The following is a 17,923-nucleotide window of genomic DNA, read 5'->3' on the forward strand; positions in this document are numbered from 1 at the left end:
GCCTTGAGCCCTGCGCTCTTTCCCCACTAAAGAGCAGCAGCAGATAGCATCTGAGAACCCCAGACAAAGAAACAGCACAATCTCACCCCTCTTGGATTTGTTTGCGCAGCCTTGTAGGTCTGCCCGTGGAGCCTCGGGGCTTTTTTTGTTTTTGCAACGCAAACCACAGCTATTCTCTTGTCCTAACCTTATTGGTTTAAATGCAACAATTGAAGGAGCACTGCTCTCTCTGACTCAACCTTGCTGCACAGGAAAAATTTATTATGTAAATGAACGCGCCCCATGCTATCTGAATAAACAGCTGTGTGAGAATCACTTCTCCGAGACACTGTCAACACACAGCTCTGCTGCAGCAGCTACCAATTACGAGCTTTGGGGAGTAGTTACACGTTATCTTTAATACTTTTCCAAAACTTTTTTTTTTCCCCAGGCCCTGAAACTTGGGGAACCGATACTTCTCAAAAACCGTTTTCCTGAACGTAACAACAGGTCTGGGGAAAATAAAAAATAGGATAGCCATTTCCATATTAAGTAAAGGGAGAGAAAAAGCAAACGTGTAAGCTATTATCAGTTTAACAATGAAAGCCTGACTGTTAAATCTGCGAGGATCTCCAGAATGGCAAGTTTTACATGAACAAGTTTTTTTGGATATGAACCAGATAGCATTTCACCGTTGATATTTTAAAATGATTTGGGGGGAAAGGATTTATTTTATCTAGGACTCTTTCTTTACAGTCAGTTCTTTTAAAAACATTCTAACTAAACTCAGAATCTATGCATAATAATCTATACACTCACCTAGACAGTCGAGCTCTTCCAATTATGAGTAAATTACAGCTTCAGTTTAAGATATTTACTTACTATCATGTTTTAGGCAAATAAAGGACTTCAGTTATTAGATCAATGACTTAACCATTATATTGATTTCAAATATTTAAAGAAGGCATCACTTACATGACTAATTATCATATTTATATTCACCCAGCCCTATACCATAGTTCAAATACAAATGTTTATTTTTGGTGCTATTCACTCATCATAACCAAATTTGTACTCTAAAAATAGAACCTTTTACACACTGGGTTTTTCCTTAAAACTGTTTCATCATTAACAATGATACTATTTTATGTATCTGGTCTTTTTATTTGTAGAAATAAGCATATTTTTCGTTAAGGTTCTTGGCTTGGTATGAGAAAAGGGTTTTAAAGTCACAGTAACTTCTTAAATGATTTTATAATACATTTTCAGATCATCAACTCATAAAGATAGACACAGTCTTGCCTTTACTTTGCTAATTTGTAAATGAAAGCACCATTCCAAGGTAAACAGAACAAGAAGGTTCTAATGACCAAAATTCAATATGGACTTCACCACACCTCCCCCAGAAAGGATGCTAATCTAAATTCCTCAGAAGAGAACACTTTGTCAAACCTAAGAGACAGCTTAAACTGCAAACTCACCTTGGATTTCATTTTGTCTGGTACTGGCAAGGAATCAAGGGCCAGGCATCTACCATATTTGGGAAGCCAGCTCAAAAATCAGTTGATTGCTATTGGATCTGTTCATACATGCAGCCGAAATAGAACTACGTTACCACCTATGCCACGTTCTCAGACCAGAAGTTTTCGGTTATTCAATATACTAAGGGATATCTGCAGAAAATAAAATACAGCACATAATGGAGGTCTCTAGTGCTGTGAGACAAAATGTAACAATACATTGTCTATGATATCAAACACTCACACAGTAACTGCTTTTGCTATCATGTTTATTTTTAAGCTCTATAAAATATAAAATTTGAGCTGTTGGTTGAAGAATTCAACCCTGTTTGAAACTTTCCATTAAGGCATTGTGCCCAGGCTTCCCATAGTTTAAAAATTATTTCAGATATAAAAAGGCAAGATGTTATTTTTCTGATCCATGAAAGATGGTATTGGCAAATCCAGAAGGCACAAACTGGATGACGTCAACACAGTAGGAATATTGTGTAAAGTACCTGACTTTTGTATATCATTGCCTACATTATAATCAAATTTATCATGTTATATTGGTTTTTATATTGAAATTTAATTATTTTTATTTATATAACCAAACCGTAACCATTAAAGGCATGATGTATGTAATAATGAAGAAAATGATGAAAAGCACGCTGAACGTAATGTGAGCACTAATTGATATGACATAGATCAGGCTGCATCGTTATGTAACTAAGAGCTTAGTCATTGGCTAAAAGGAATATCCCACTACATGTATCCCACTTCTAAATGCTTTCCTTTTCCTGAAGCAAAATTAGATGGCTTAAAAACAATCACATGCTTATCCACAAATTTTGTCTAGTTACTAATTCTGAATATCAAATATGTACTAGATATCATCAACTCACACCAAAATAAGTTATCTTCTGATAAACAGCTAAGACATAAGCCATTACTAAGAAGACCCAATTTCTAGTGTAATTCACTAACCAGAATAACATAACTTAGCTATATCCTTTAAGGACCAAGGTGCTCCCAAAATAAAGTCAGACACATTACAACAGAAATTAGGAAAATGTGCTGAAAATTTGCCATTAGTAAAGGCAAGTCATAATAGAAAACATTACTATCTGATATTTCCTGGAAAATTTTCAACACATAGACATATGAGTAGGAATTTTAAAAAATTCTAATATGCCTTTTCACCACTAAAGCAAAAAATTAACGTCATCTGGTAAAGGAAAACACTTGGAATAGTCAATTGTAACAAAATGTTGACATACCCTCAAAAGGACACTTTCCTTCATAAACCTCCAAACAAGTTTTATCATACAGAGTAAGCTGGCCAGATATGTGTCTGGTTATACAGAAGCCTGCAATTTTGATAGAAGTTGCTAGTGCTGTTCGATTAACAGAGAAGTTTAAATAAAAGCATGATTTCAAAAATAAACAAACATGCCTAATTAAAAAAGAAAAAAAGAGAAAGGTAGATAGAAGGGATCCATTAGAACGATCTACAAGGTTAACTCAGAACTTTCCCAAGATGACACGAATCAACAGTTGATTAACCCAGTTCAGTACAACAAACACTGAGGAAACAAAGGGTAAGATGCTTGTCCCTTTCCCTTTTTCCATTCCAGTAACAATAATACAATTCTTGAATAGTTGTGACGTTTCCAATAAAAGATAGGCTTAGATATTTTTTTCTTCTATTTGTGTTTACCTTTAAATCATTTTAGAATTAAGCATGCATGCTTTACCTGGTCCGATGTAAACCATCTCTTATATCTCTGTTTCTACCACTCTTTAGGAAGATTATAACTTAACAATGGCATAGTAAGTTGCAAAATATACTTAGCACTTAAGGACCAATGCTTTTCCTTCGAAAGCAAAATCCTAGTTATTATTTCTTCCGTATTCTTAAAATCCATACTCTCTGGAAATAGTCAACATTTTGTGATTTAAACTGTTCAGAGTAGAACAGCAAATGGAATATTCCAAAATATTGTACTTCTAGTGCTTCTGCTTCCAGATAACTCTCGTCATGGTCCATGCCATGGCTTGACATTGCTGGCTCTGTCCTGGACCCTTTGGAACAGTGTCTGGATGGTTGATATTACGATCCTTGCTGGCATCTGGAGTGGTCACTTCCATGACCTACTCTTTCCCCACTGGCACGAGACCTGCAATGAGGGCCCTGCTCCCAGTAGCCTTCTGCTGAAACACAACCAAGGAAAACATCCTCTATTTATTTTAAGAATGATATTAAATTCCGCCAAACTGAATGTCTACCAGTGTTTTGCTAACTGTTTTCCAAACTCCAACATGAATAGTAGTTAACAGTACATTTAAGGAGGCAATTACTAACTATTCACTGTACCATGGAAAATTATTTTAATAAAAATGAGTCTTTATACCAACACAATATGGGCAATATAACCTACTTCCTGTGCCCCTAATAAGCACATTGGTTATTACACATGACTAATAACCATTTATTTATATAGGGTGGGAAACTTGTTATCATATGGAGTAATAACTGCCTATAGGATGTTTTAATTATTATTCTTAATAGAAAGTTTGAACAGCACTGCTTGAAACTAATAATGAAACGAGGGCAGTGGCAGATTTTTAAGAAGAGGGAATGGGATGATAGAGGTCCTTAACCTGAGAAAAATATGACAAATCAGGTTTTCTATTTTAAAATCAATTGTTTTTCCAAAATGGCAAACAGAGTTACTTTTTCTTTCTTCTGCCAAAGATATGTAAATAATTGGTCGTGGGAACATATGCTTATTCTGAGCAATAAGCTAGTTTGCTTTCTCCCACTATAAAATGGATTTCTGTTGACATGAAGCCACCTAAAAACCCCAGATTATCTCTTCAATCTTTTTGTCCCTAAGCCATGGGCAAAACCAATCTTGTCAGCACCTCCCAATACCTTTAAGAGGATCTGGAAATTTGCCTTGTGTTTTCCAGGTTTCAGGACAGCTGAGTTTACAGTTTTTAAATTCTTCAGAAATGATGACTATGTCATGGAAGAAGGAAGGGAATGAGCATTCATTGAGTGCTTCCTATGGGCTAGGCACTGTGCTAGGCACTTCATATACAATCTTCATTCATTTTAACAAATAATGTAATAGCTTATCTATATGAATCCTATTTTCTTTTAATATGCTTTTCCCCTCACTACCTCTTTGTTCTGGAATCTGCCTTCTTTAGCACTATCAAAATTACCACTAAACAGTTGATGGAGCACTGGGACATCACAGTGTCCTGGTCGTATCATCATTTTGGAGCAAGGTGACCCCTAGTAAAGCAAGTAAGTCCAGAAAGGTGTGTGACATATTGAAATGATATATATTGGAATGATATATTCAGTATAGAATAGACATCCCCACTCTACAATGTCTGATTATTTACAAACATATTGCAAGTTACTTTGCTGGTTCAGAAATCAACGTACATACATTAAATGGTCAATAGAGGAAAAATGTGATGAATCCTTAAACTTGAAATGATCAAGTCAGGAGATATATTTTTTTCTCATTATTTATCAGAAAAGGTGGATTATCTCCCTAAAGTAGAATTATAAATATCCCCAACTTTTTCTTTATAATAAAAAGAGCAGCTAAGGGTCTGAGTTTATAACAAGCAACTGTATGGACAGTTCTGTCAACTTCTTCCCTTTTTATTCCTTAATTTCATTTATCCAGTGTGATATTGTTTTGATCTCAATAGCTGTTACAGCATAAACACTTGATTTGTTCACTGAGGAAATAACTGCATACAGCACGCACTCCAAGTCTCCTTATGTATTTGGAGGTATAATTTTAAGTACTCGAAATCAAGAGGCCCTATTATTGTTACAAAGGAATTGCCAGGAAGGGGACAAATGAAAAGCCCAAACTGAATAAACTATAGAAATTTTTTCTTCCTTCAAACAGCATTAACTTCCCCCCCACCTCTAGTCTCCCAAATCGGGGGAAAAAAAAAAAAGAGTAACCTCTAAAGCTGTTTTAGACAGAAGGTCAGAATTCAAAGGATCGGTAACTTAATCCACAGTGCGCTGCAATCACATTGCTATTGGAAACACAACCAGAAGCACCATTATTCTAGATGTTTTCATTCAGCAATGTCAATAGGTATACAACCTGGACATTTCTCTCTACTGTAAAGATTCAGGCTTACAGGCGATCAAGTTGCCTAGGGGTTTTGAGTTTTTTCTTTAGAATTGCTGTAGAGTAAGGAAAAAAAAAACAGAGCCTGCTTTACGTACTAAGGGAAACAAGAGCTTTAGTAAGTTTGAATACTGAGAGTACCTTTTTATGGCCAAAGTGTAATTAACACTTCAAGACTTTAGTCTTTAGATGCTCATAATTAATACAATTGCTTATTTGAGGTGGCTTGACATTTGGAGTATTAGACTGATTCTTTATATTTGTGGTTCATACTCTTTCAAAGGGGAAGTCTGGAAACATCCCCTGTTTCTTTCAGGAATTCTGTTTTACTGTCATCAGTTATCTGGCTTACCTGCATCACAGAGTGAAACAGAGTCAAGGATCTGGGCTTTCCTGAACTCCTGTATTTTAAATGCGTATGATTCTTAAAAACAGTTGGTAGGGAGCTGTTGGTAGGGAGTTATAGGCTGGTGGCTTGTTTTCTTTAATCAATATGAGGAAAAACAAATAGTTTACCAAGAGGTCAGACAGCCAGGAGAGGAGACCTCTACCACACAGTTACCATCCACAGCCTCTGCTGAAAGATTCGCAAACCCCCATGAGCTCTGGCCTCCTGGGAGAGCTGTTCACTTTCCTTCCCATCCTTGCCTGAGAGGACAGATCCTCCTCACCAGCAGGAAGTGGCTGGAGAGGGCCACGGAGGAGGTGAAGGAGGGCCAGGACACAAAGTGGGAGAGAAAGGAGGAAGTTATTCAAGACGATAATCAGAAAGCCAGCTCAAATCCGAGGCCTTTTTAAAAGAATAAATGTCGTGACTTAGACATTCTAAAGGGAAGAAAAAATGTTTTTAGATGTGCAGACTTTATGTGTTTTAAATTTACAGCACTGTTACTAGGGTACTCATTGCTTTGGGGAGGCACTGCACTTGATAATTTTTTTTTTTTTAATTTTAAAAGAATGACCTAACTCTGCAAATAAATGAATTCATGATTAATTACTTAAGATTATTTAAAAGGAGGATCTACCTCTCTAAGCTTTCTTGTTTACAGTCTCCCCAAATCATGCCTATTACCAACCAATGAAAGATGCGTATTTGAAAAAAGATATTTTAAATGAGATATTTATGAAGCAGCATATGATAACCTTGATCTTCTTCCCCTATATTTTTATACTTTTGGATCTCATGTCTATCACTAGTCAAGGTTTCAGTGCTGTCCTTTTCCTTAAATGTGTAGAATTATTAAAAATTTATCTGGATTTAAGAGTGTACTACTCACTGGACTAAAGCAAATGCATGAGAGATTCAAGTTCTCATTCTGGCTTCGGCATGGGTTTTTTCTGTGCCCTTTTTTAATTAAGATTACTTATACTCTCAATTTATAATCTGTAAAGAGGCTAAACCATCAAATAGATGCAGGAAACTCACACACATTTCCAAAACAGCATGGGGATAGAAATGTTTACTGCGATGTGAAAGCTCTTATGGATAGTAAAAGAGCACCAGCTGAATTTCAAATCAGTTTAATTAAACAAGTGTAGAATGGGTGGGCATGTGAGTTTACAGTTTGGGCACAGCTTGGTACACATCTCAGGTACTCAATAAGTGTTGTTAAATTCATTAGTACATGCACACTCGGCTACTTGATGGAACATGGCCAGGGTAGGCAAACGAAAAATGATTTCTCTGAATTTCCTTTGCTTCTACGTCTTCCTTTATTTCCCTTACATGTTGTTATATTTGCCTCTCACTGGAAACTACAGTTGGACTGAGTAGGGCGTCATCTTCATAAGGGAGTTAATTTCATTCTCACATTCAAAACGTACTTGAATTACTTTGTGGCGCAAAATTGAGTCATTGAAAATGTGCCAGAAATTTGCCATCCTAACGTAAAGGATGGCAAATTTAACCAAAACTGTAACCAAACTCTAAGGAAATTAAGAAATCAGAAGAGACCAGAAATCACTGTATTCACCTGGTATATGTGTTGGGGTGGGACAGGAAAATGGAATAAAAAGTTAAGACTCAGTTTCAAAAATGGTCCCATACATTGTATTTTAGCTATGCCCATTATATTCCTCCTGATGTGCTCTGTTACTACATCAGTTTATAGTTAATAAAAAAAAAAATCCAGAAAAATAATTAAAAAAAAAATTTTAAGGAGACACAAGGGAGAGAAAGTATCTTTAAAGAAACCCTACATCTTCTGCCTTTAAGAAATACCTCATTGTGGATGTATCCACAATGCTGTCACTTAAAAATTTTGCAGCTTTTAGGCTATACAGAAATCTAAGTAACCAAGCTAGTCAGCCAGCTAGTCATTCAGCAAATGCATCTAGTATGTGCCACGTACTGCAGGCACTAGAGGATGAAGCAGCCAGGCAGACAGAATTCCCACTTGTCATGTAGGCATAAAAGAGAGTAAATAAATCAAAAGGTGGCCAACTGGATAAAAGTGTTTATTTTTTGCTTTCTCTACAAACCTTACCAGAGCAACAACAGTAAATATATTTTTTAAAAGCATATAGTTTCCTGGGTTATACAGTAGGCCCTTGTTGTTTATATTTTTATATACAGCAGTGTATGTATTTAATAACCTATAATGGAAAAGAACCTGAAAAACAATACATATATATGTATATGTGTAACTGAATCCTTATGCTGTACACCTGAAATTACCACATTATAAATCAACTATACATCAATAAAAAAATTTTTAAAGCATAAATCCCAAAGAACAAAGAAGGCAGGTAATAAGAAAACAGAAACAAATTTTAGAAGTGAAAAAACAATCAGACCACTCGTAACTGACTTAGCAGATCTGAAAAAGCTGAACCTAGCGTCAAAAAAAACTGAAAAGCAACCCAGTTTACCCCCTACATCTCAGGAATTGGTAGAAGCAGGGACTTCTGGAAGTGGAAGTAAAAGGAAGGCTAAAAAGAAAAGGAGGATAAGGTGTAAGTCAAGAAGTGGTTAGATTCCCGTTGCTACTCAGAGAGTAAGATAAGTAGACTCAGGACTGAAAGAGAAAGCTCTGGAATGCATTGAGGAAAGGGGCTCCAGGTGGACTCTGTTGGAGTCTGTTTACTGAATGTTGAATGCTGGGACACAAGGAATTCTGGCACAAGTGCTCCCACTTCCCTCCACCAAACATTTTCCTCATTAGGATTTCTAGAACAGTGGCAGCTGGACCTAGGTTATCTGGGCAGAGCCTAAAAGGGCTAACCATCCCAAGAGGAAAGACTTAAGATACTTATACCTGGTGGTCCACCAAGGAGAGGACTCAGCCTGATTGCCCTGTAGTAGAAAACATAGTCTATAAGTCCTTAAACATTAATCAATTTTAGGGTGTCCCACTTACATCTGAGCCAATAGTCAAGGATTACTTACATCTGAGGAAAGCCTCTATCAAAAATGTAGAAATCAAATGAACAGACAAAAGCAGGAAACAGAGATAATGCAAAAGCAAAAAACCAAAAACAAACTCTTACTAACGTCCCCCAAGAAATAAGATACTGCAGCCATGAAACAAGATAGGAAAATAATAACAAAGCTATTTTTTTTTTAAAAAAGAAGAACATCCAACAACAAAAAAGAGCCCTTAGAAATAAAAAGTAGGATAACAGAAATGTGAAATTCAGTGAGGTTTGAAAAATAAAACTGAGGAAGTTTCCCAGAGAATAGAGCAAAAGAGATGGGAAAAAGGAGAGAAGAAAAGAAAATATAAGAAAATGGAGAGCTGTAGGAAAATCTGGTGGTCCAACATCCAAATAACTGGAGTTTCAGAAAGAGAGAAGAACAAATGAAGGGTAACATTTAGATAAATAATTCTAAAATATTTCCTAGGACATGAGTTTTCAGATTGAAAGAGCTCAATGTATATCCAACAAAGTGAGTGAAAAAAACCCCACACACCAATGGACATTGTTGAGAAATTTCAAAACACTTGGAAAGAGGGTAGCCCCTACAAGCTTCCAGAGAGAAAAAACGGATTGCATACAAAGCATGGGTCACGACTTCAGACTTCTAAATGGGAACATCTGTTTCCAGGAGGTAATAGAGCAATGGCTTCAAATTCCTTAAGGAAAAATAATTCTCAACCTAGAGTTTTGTATGCTAACATACTTTATTACAAGTAGGAAAATTGAAGATATTTAAAATAAGGCTATTAGTCAAAATATCAGGTCTCAAAAATTTATTTTCCAAACATCCTTTCTCAGAAAGCTAATAGAGGATACATTCCACTGAAATTTGGGACCAAGTCTCCTTTATGAAATAAGTAAATAAAATAGGAGAGGGAAGACTCTGATCCCTGGTGTTGATGGTAAAGGGAAGTTCTAGGATGGCTCTGCGCCAGGCAGTCCAGATTGGAGAAGGTCAAGAGGCACCAGGAAAGTTTTCATCAAGATGAATAAAATGACAGAGCAGTTGGTACACCTGAATATATGGAAAGGAGACATAAACTATAGGGGAGAGGATGAAATTGACTTATTAAAAGGAATGGTGGACTACTACATGGTGTGGCATACATGTAAGTGGAGTGATTTTTGTAGAATTATTTGACATTTAAGATGATGTACATATAATTTTGATTAAAATAAAAATAGAAAAATAGATATTTTCCTGCTCCTGTGTGTGTATGCGTGTGTGCCTATGTGTGTATTAGTTATTGACAAGCAGGAAAAAAGTTTCAGGTAGTTTGGTAGAAAAGGACATGGGGGAAGTGGCGGGTGTTAGCTAGTCAAGGAAACCTGCTTGGAGGAAGCGTCACTTGAGTTGAGACACAAATGATGAAAAGGTAAAAAATTGGGGTGGGGAGAGAGGAATGTGGTCCACACAAAAGAAACATCTAGTTAAAAGGGGACAGCTTGGCAAGTAGGAGGGAAGAAAGAAAGACCCGTGGAGGAGGGAGAAAATGAAGCACAGGACCGGGGCCGGATGTGGAGCATGGAGCACTGCAGGCTGGGTAAGGGCTGGGGTCTTATTCTAGGTGGAACAGGAAGTTACCAGAAGTGCTTTCTTGGTTGCTTGCCCTTATTTTGTTTTTGAGCAGAAAAGTGGCATGATCTGATTTACGCATATGAGACCACTCTGGCTGCTGCATTCAGGACAGACAACAGGCAAACAAGAACAGAGCCAGGGAGGCAAATTAGGGAGCTAGTGCAGCAGTAAATCCAGGTAACGGGTGGCAATCATGTAGACTAGGTTTTCATGGGGAGAGGGTACGTAGTCGGCCTTAGGGCATATTTTGGAACTACAGCCCATAGGGCTTGGAGACTGGATGTGGGTTTGAGGCCAAGAAAGAAATTAAGAATGACTCCAGTCTCTCCACATGAACAATAAACACCACTGATTTGACTTTCATCTCCATTCAGTTCTTCTTTCTGCTTTCTTGCTCATACAATAACATGACATAAGCACAAAGAGCCTGAATAATTAGAATCTAAATACTTGAAAGTTAACTGAAAGCCTTTTCATGACTATCTAGTCAGACTATCTGACACGCCTCCTCGTCCGCACCCCTGTCCTCGCTCCTCACCAGCCTCCTCTCTGTCACCCTGGATACCATGCTCACTCCTGTGTCTATATTATATTTCTTTATGCTTCCCCATACCCACCAGCCTGATATAATAATGTCATTACTCCTCTTTTCTGCTGGCTTCCCTCTCATCATGGTCGGCTCTTACTTTGGTAGCCCCCATTGAACTCATACCACCCCCAAAAGATTAATTCTGGGCTTGGCAGATGGGTCATTAGCAAGGATGATGCAAGCAGAGACCTGAACTGGGTTTGCACCTTGGGGCTTATCCTCTGGGAAAGCTTACTCTTTGGATCTAGCCATCCCTAAGAAGCCCAAGCTAGTCATGTGGTAGAAGAGGGGTCCCAGTCTACCAGCCACCAACCATGGTACGGACATGAGAGTGAAGCCACTAGACATTCCAGTTCCAGCCACCATCTGACAGCAACTGGGAGAGATTCCAAGTGGTTCCAGAAGAAGAGCCACCCATCTGAGCCCAGCCAATCCACAGCATCATGGGCAAATAAAATGATAGGACAGTTTGTAATATAGCAATAAGTAATAAAAACACCTACATTGAAGCTACTCTTGCAAAGGTTAGTAATCACATAAGTACTGTCAAAACCAATGGACACATTTCTGTCTTTATCTTGTCTTAATTGTAACATCTTTTTTTTTTATTATTGTGGTAAAACATACATAACATAATATTTACCATTTTGACCATTTTTAACTGTATCACTCAGTAGCATTAAGGACATGTACAATGTTGTGCAACCATCACCACCATCCACCTCCAGAATTGTTCTTATATTCTCACACTGCAACTCGGTACCCATTAAACACTAATTCTCAATTTCTCCCTTCCCCCAGCCCCTGGCAACCACCATTCTGCTTTCTGTTTTTATGGATTTGAATTTTCTAAGCATCTCATATAAGTGGAATCATAAAACATTTGTCCTTTTGTGTCATAATTGTTACATCGTAATTTAATCTGAATTGTAGCCTCTCACAGTGCTGCACTTTCCTTTTTGAGATTTTCTTCTCCCTGAGGTCTTGTCATACCGCTCCCTTTTGGTACTTTCCCTTCATTTTTCTGATTCTTCCTTCTTGGTCTCTTCTGAGGATTGCTCTTTCTCTGCTGATGCTAATTCCTCTTAAATGCCATGCTCCCTCAAGGGTTTTCTCCTGTGCGACCTCATTACCTTCTATGCTTCAATTACCACATGTGTGCAGTGATAACCAGAGCACCGTCTTTGATATCACAAAGTTAATTTTTAGAAATTTGAACTAATTCTTGATATCTTTCCTTTTCTCAGCAATATGTCTCCTCCCCAAACCCCAAAGTCTTTCTCCCATTGAGGTTAGGCTTTGAAGCTAGGATGGGGATGATGGAAGATACAGTGTAAGAGAAGACCCTCTAAGACAAGAAAGGAAAGAGAGAAGCCTTCCATTTCTGGGCGCTGGCTGTGAGAATAAAAACTTACACAATTGGTTAAAGCTCAGTGGGCTTATGAAGAGGTGGCTGTCAGAAGGGAGACCATGCCTAAGTTATAGGCTCAGGTTTGAATCTCTTTAGGATGTGGGACTAGACCCCACCCCTCCACCAAAAGCACTGAATGGTCTTAGCCATAAAAAGAATGAAATAATACCATTTGCAGCAACATAGATGGACCTAGAGATGATCATACTAAGTGAAATAAGTCAGACAAAGACAAATACCATATGATATCACTTATATGTGGAATCTAAAAGAAGGATACAAATGAACTTATTTACAAAACAGAAATAGACTCACAGACACAGAAAACAGATTTATGGTTACCAAAGTGGAAAGGGGAGGGAGGGATAAATTAGGAGTCTGGGATTAACAGATACACACAACTATATATAAAAGATAAACAACAAGAACCTACCATACAGCACAGGGAACTATATTCAATATCTTGTAATAAACTATAATGGAAAAGAATCTGAAAAAGAATATATATATATGTATGTGTATATACATATGTAAAAGTAAATCATTGGATGGTCAGTAACCAAGAACTAGTAACCTTACCTGCTATTCTCTTGGAGTTGTCATATAACTCCAGAAATATACAGAAATATGTTTAAAAAATAAAGAACTATATATATGGGTTATATTTTACAATAAAAATGTAAAATGTGAACACATGGATGAAGACATCAGAGACTTTTTACTATTAATAGTTAAAAATTTGAGGACCAGCGAGGTAATGCATTTTATAGTCATTGGGTTGTTCTCTCTATTCCTCATCAACTTTAAGGATATTTGAACTCTTTCTTGCATCTTGAAATCATAGACTTGTGATCACAATTTGAAATGGTTAAGGGAATTTGATTAATTAAATGGGGTTAATGTTTCAAGAAGATACAATTGGTTAAACTTATGAGTTAATTAAACAAATAAATGGAAGTAATTTCTCTTATTTTTGTGAAAAATAACCAGATTCATGAGTAAAATGAGTTCTGTAGGTTGACTTGTTAAGCTCTGGGCTAAACAACTATCTATTACAACACAAATGAATAGTGAATTCCTTTCTATACACAAAAGTCATCATCCTTTGTATCAAAGGAAACCCAGGCATGAAAACCCATCCCATTATTGCAGAGAGAGGGCAGCCAAGAATTCCTGGGTCTCCCGTAGGGACATGAAAGTGCTGAGAAATCTGACGAACTGAGTCCTTTTGTGAAAATGAGGAGGCCACAAATGGGTCACCTGAGCCTGGAGGACACTATGGGGACCAAGGACTTGAAGAGTAGGGACCAGCATGGTGCTGGACAGGACCACACAGGACCAACCACACCTGTGCCCACTACCAGGGTTCACAGCCTTCCAGCAAGAAGAGGACACCTCCATGCGGGCCACAGGTGACACCCAGCATGGCACATGTACCAGAGATGCAACAGTGACACCCACCCCAAGGCCAGGATGGGGCATGAATGAGTCCCCTGGGCACTTAGATCACCTCAGGGAGAAGGGTAAGCAAAGGAGTTCCAGAGAATCCAGAACTATCAGGGATTATTACATCCTGAAGGGACCCTGGAATAGACACATTTAAGGATTTTTGTTGTCGTTACTGTTGTAACTGGTATTAGTTTTTATTTTGCTGCTGTGTGCTTGGAAGCAGGATGCAATCAGTTGTGGGAAATCAAATGAACTTTGATTTAACATCTGAGTCCTGCATAAAGTGTAATAAACAGCACACTGCCCTAACAGATGACATCTTCTAAGCTCCCAACACAAGCTACCCCACAGCAGGGTACCTACATTTCCACAGTCTCCTTATAAAATACAAATCTCATCATAACTGATTGAAAAAGGCTTCATTGATTTTTAAGGTGAAGTTCAAACTCATTGGCTTATCACAGGGGCCCTGGGTGAATGAGCACAAGGCTCCTTCCACAGCCTGAAGCCCTAACACTGCTTCCTTCTGGCTGTTCTGAGACAGGAGTAGGTCTCAAACCTGACCTGTGGGTTCCTGTGCCTGGAATTTCCAGTGCCTATTCAGAGTTCGGTTCAGCATTACCCTGGCCATGCTTCCCTCATATTCTATCCCTCGGTAGTGTAAACACCTAGCTTCTCCATAAACACCTGGAATGAAATTTGTATCAAAGGAAACCCATATTCTTAGCCCCCAACCTGCTTTCCCTATTTCTCTCTTTCATTTGGGCACACAACCAGTAACCTAAGATGGAAATGTCAAGGCTTTCTTTGACTCTTCCTTCTTCACATCCAAATCCAGTACCAAGTCCAGCCGATGCCACTTCTCCACATCCTGCACTCGGTCTCCACGCATGCTGCCCTATTTCCACTGCCCAGATCAGGCAGCTCCAGCTGGTCCACTGCCTCCAGCCTCCTCTTCACTCCACACTGCAGCTAGCATTGACTTCAGACGCTGGGATTCTGATGATTTCACTGCAGTGCTTAAAATCCTTTAACAGCTGACAACGCTCTATCATCAGAGATTAAGACTGAATCCATAAAACAGCTGTGAGCCTCTCCATAGTCCAGACACGGTCCACCTTTCCAGTTTGACCCCCAGGACACGCTGGTGCCCTTTCTGCTCTAGCCCTAAACCAGCCTGTAGTTTCTGGAGACACACGTGCTCTTCCTCAAGATACCTTTACTCATATTGTCCCCACCATTTGGAATATCCTTGAAAACTTCAGTTAGATACCAATTAAAAGAAAGAAAATTGGGCCCCTGGTGTTCGTTCAGGTAAGTTTCAATAGGAACACAAACAGAAGGAAAGAGTCTTCTGCACTTCCTGTCTCTGCATTAACTCCCCACCCAGCCTTGAGCCCAGCCTACAGGCATGCTCGAGTCTCCTCCACGCCCATGTGAGATGAAACTTCCCGTAACTTCTTTATACTCGCCTGGATTGGGTACATGAGAGCATCAGGAAACTGGGAGAGAAAGAGCAAAGAGCAGACCATTACCAGAGGCCAGGTCGAAGCCTGGGGCAAGGTACACACACACGATGACTGAGGAGCAAGTGATTGGGCAAAGTTGTAGTCTTCCCAAAGGCAGTGAAAAATTAGAATCCACTTTTACCAGGGCTAAGGTAAACATCTTTTATTAAATTTATCCTTATGGTATTATCTCTAAAGTCAGGGTTCTACAGATGTGAGTACCAACCCTGCAGATGCACATTAGGACTTTGGTTCTCAAATTATTTTGAAGATATTCCCCCTCCTAGTCCTCTTAGAGGGGTCTAAGATACTCCAACATACTACCCCCTACCCCAGACACTTCTGCACATACACATTTCCCTCCATCCCACCATTTATAACTGTCTCCCTCCATGTGTCATTTGGGATTTACCGGTATTTTAGTTAACAGGATGATTCTAGGCTCTTATAATTTAAAAAACACTCTGTATACACAACATAGGCACAGATCCAGAGTAATGTCTTTAAAGCCTGGGGCACTTTAAAATTTGTTTTACATCAAGCTAATCATGTTATGAATCTGCATTTTCATTATACATCACAACCATCCTTATTTTTACTAATGACATACAAGATGAGAAGAAACAGGACGCATATGTTAAGGCTACCGTCTGATCTCCCATTTGTTAGAGTAAAACTAGACATTTTAGTAGAACCGCAGATGAATTACATAATATTTATGAAGGGATCTTATAATAAAAATGAAGAAATCAAAACCAGATGAAAGTAGATAAAAGCTTTATTTTCATAATTAAAATTATATTATACTAAACTGAAGTAATACTTATACACTGGTAACAAATTACTATGTACAATATCGTATTACTTTGCATTGCAAGTTGTTAAAATATACACAAATCTGTGACTTTAAAAATATCTCAATGTTCCCTACCTTAACAGACATAAATTAAGTTAAAAAGATCAAGTACCCCAACTGTTGTCCAAATGGTTAACAGTATATTAGACGTAAAGTATCCACCTTAGTCAGAACATTAAATTTAATTTTAGATTCAGTTCACATATATTTCAGCACACAGTATTACTTTATACTATAAAGATTTCCTTCCAATTTTTTTAAAGTTGTAGTTTATCTCCTTAAAAGGTATGCATTAATAGGAAACAGATAAGCCATGTTTATGTTTTCCAGGGCCTGGCATTTTCTCATAGACTAGTAAAGGATATATATGCTTGTTTCTTAAATCACTGCACAAAATAAAGCAGAGTTGGTGATAAACCAAGGAATCTCCACAGCATGGACAGTCAAACTAGATACATGTAGACAAAAATTGGCTCTGATTGCTCACGAAGTCAGACGGTGTACCTCCAAGTTCACTCAATTATAGAATTCTACGATTTGGTGACCTACACTTTCTAAATACAGCAATTACATGCTTCAATCTGTTATTCAATCTGAATAAACTGACAGCTCATAGCATGAAATTTCTAGGCTCTTAAGAAAATTCTACAATGAAGGAATCATTTCAATTCTTAGTGTTATAACAGTAGAAAATTTGCATTGGTCCACATTTTGAAAGAATGATATAACTAAAATGGATGTGGCATGTCAGACCAACAGGAATAAGAAACATAACTTAAAAAAAATTCTAAGACAATAGCCTTAGCATATGCATTCTGTTTCTTCTCATCTTGTATGTCATTAGTAAATATAAGGATGGTTGTGACATACAATGAAGATGCAGATTAGAATTTTATGACAATTTTGTGGGGAGGCGCACCTTTGCTTAAGTTACTTTTCTTCCATGGGGTACTTAAATTAATATAATGATATCCATAGATATGCTGTCTTCTAAGATTATCCTTTTTTAGACCAATTTTTCAAAGATTACCTCATTTAAAAAATGTCAATTAAAATGACTTAACATTTCATTCTCAACTCAACCAAAACTATAAATTCTGACCAGTCCAAATGTTGGTGAAGTTGGAGCAACAGGAATTCTTATCCACTACTGTCAGGAACATAAAAAGGTCCATCACTTTTGTTAAAAGTAAAGATGCCCTCTCACCCAGCAATTTCATTTTTAGGCACATTTCCTAGAGAAACTCCTATAAGTGAGCACAAAGGAAAAAAAATGAAACATCCACCACAACATTGTTCCAAATAGTTAAATTTTTTTTAATATTTTTTAATATATGTGTGCATGTATATATTTAAAGCAATAAAGCAAGTTTAAGGATAAGAATAGATAATAGGCTACTTTTTATCTAAGTTTTAAAACAATAATATGAATTGGTATAGAGACAGATTGGTAGT

General features: G+C 37.6%; 1 protein-coding gene across 7 annotated transcripts in view; it reads right to left on the reverse strand.

Moving 5' to 3' along the window:
• EYA1 (EYA transcriptional coactivator and phosphatase 1) overlaps positions 1-17,923 on the reverse strand; it is a 284,064-nt gene that overhangs the window by 141,130 nt on the left and 125,011 nt on the right. The window lies entirely within an intron of this gene.

The sequence above is a fragment of the Camelus bactrianus genome, chromosome 29 (assembly GCF_048773025.1).
Source record: "Camelus bactrianus isolate YW-2024 breed Bactrian camel chromosome 29, ASM4877302v1, whole genome shotgun sequence".
Taxonomy (NCBI): domain Eukaryota; kingdom Metazoa; phylum Chordata; class Mammalia; order Artiodactyla; family Camelidae; genus Camelus; species Camelus bactrianus.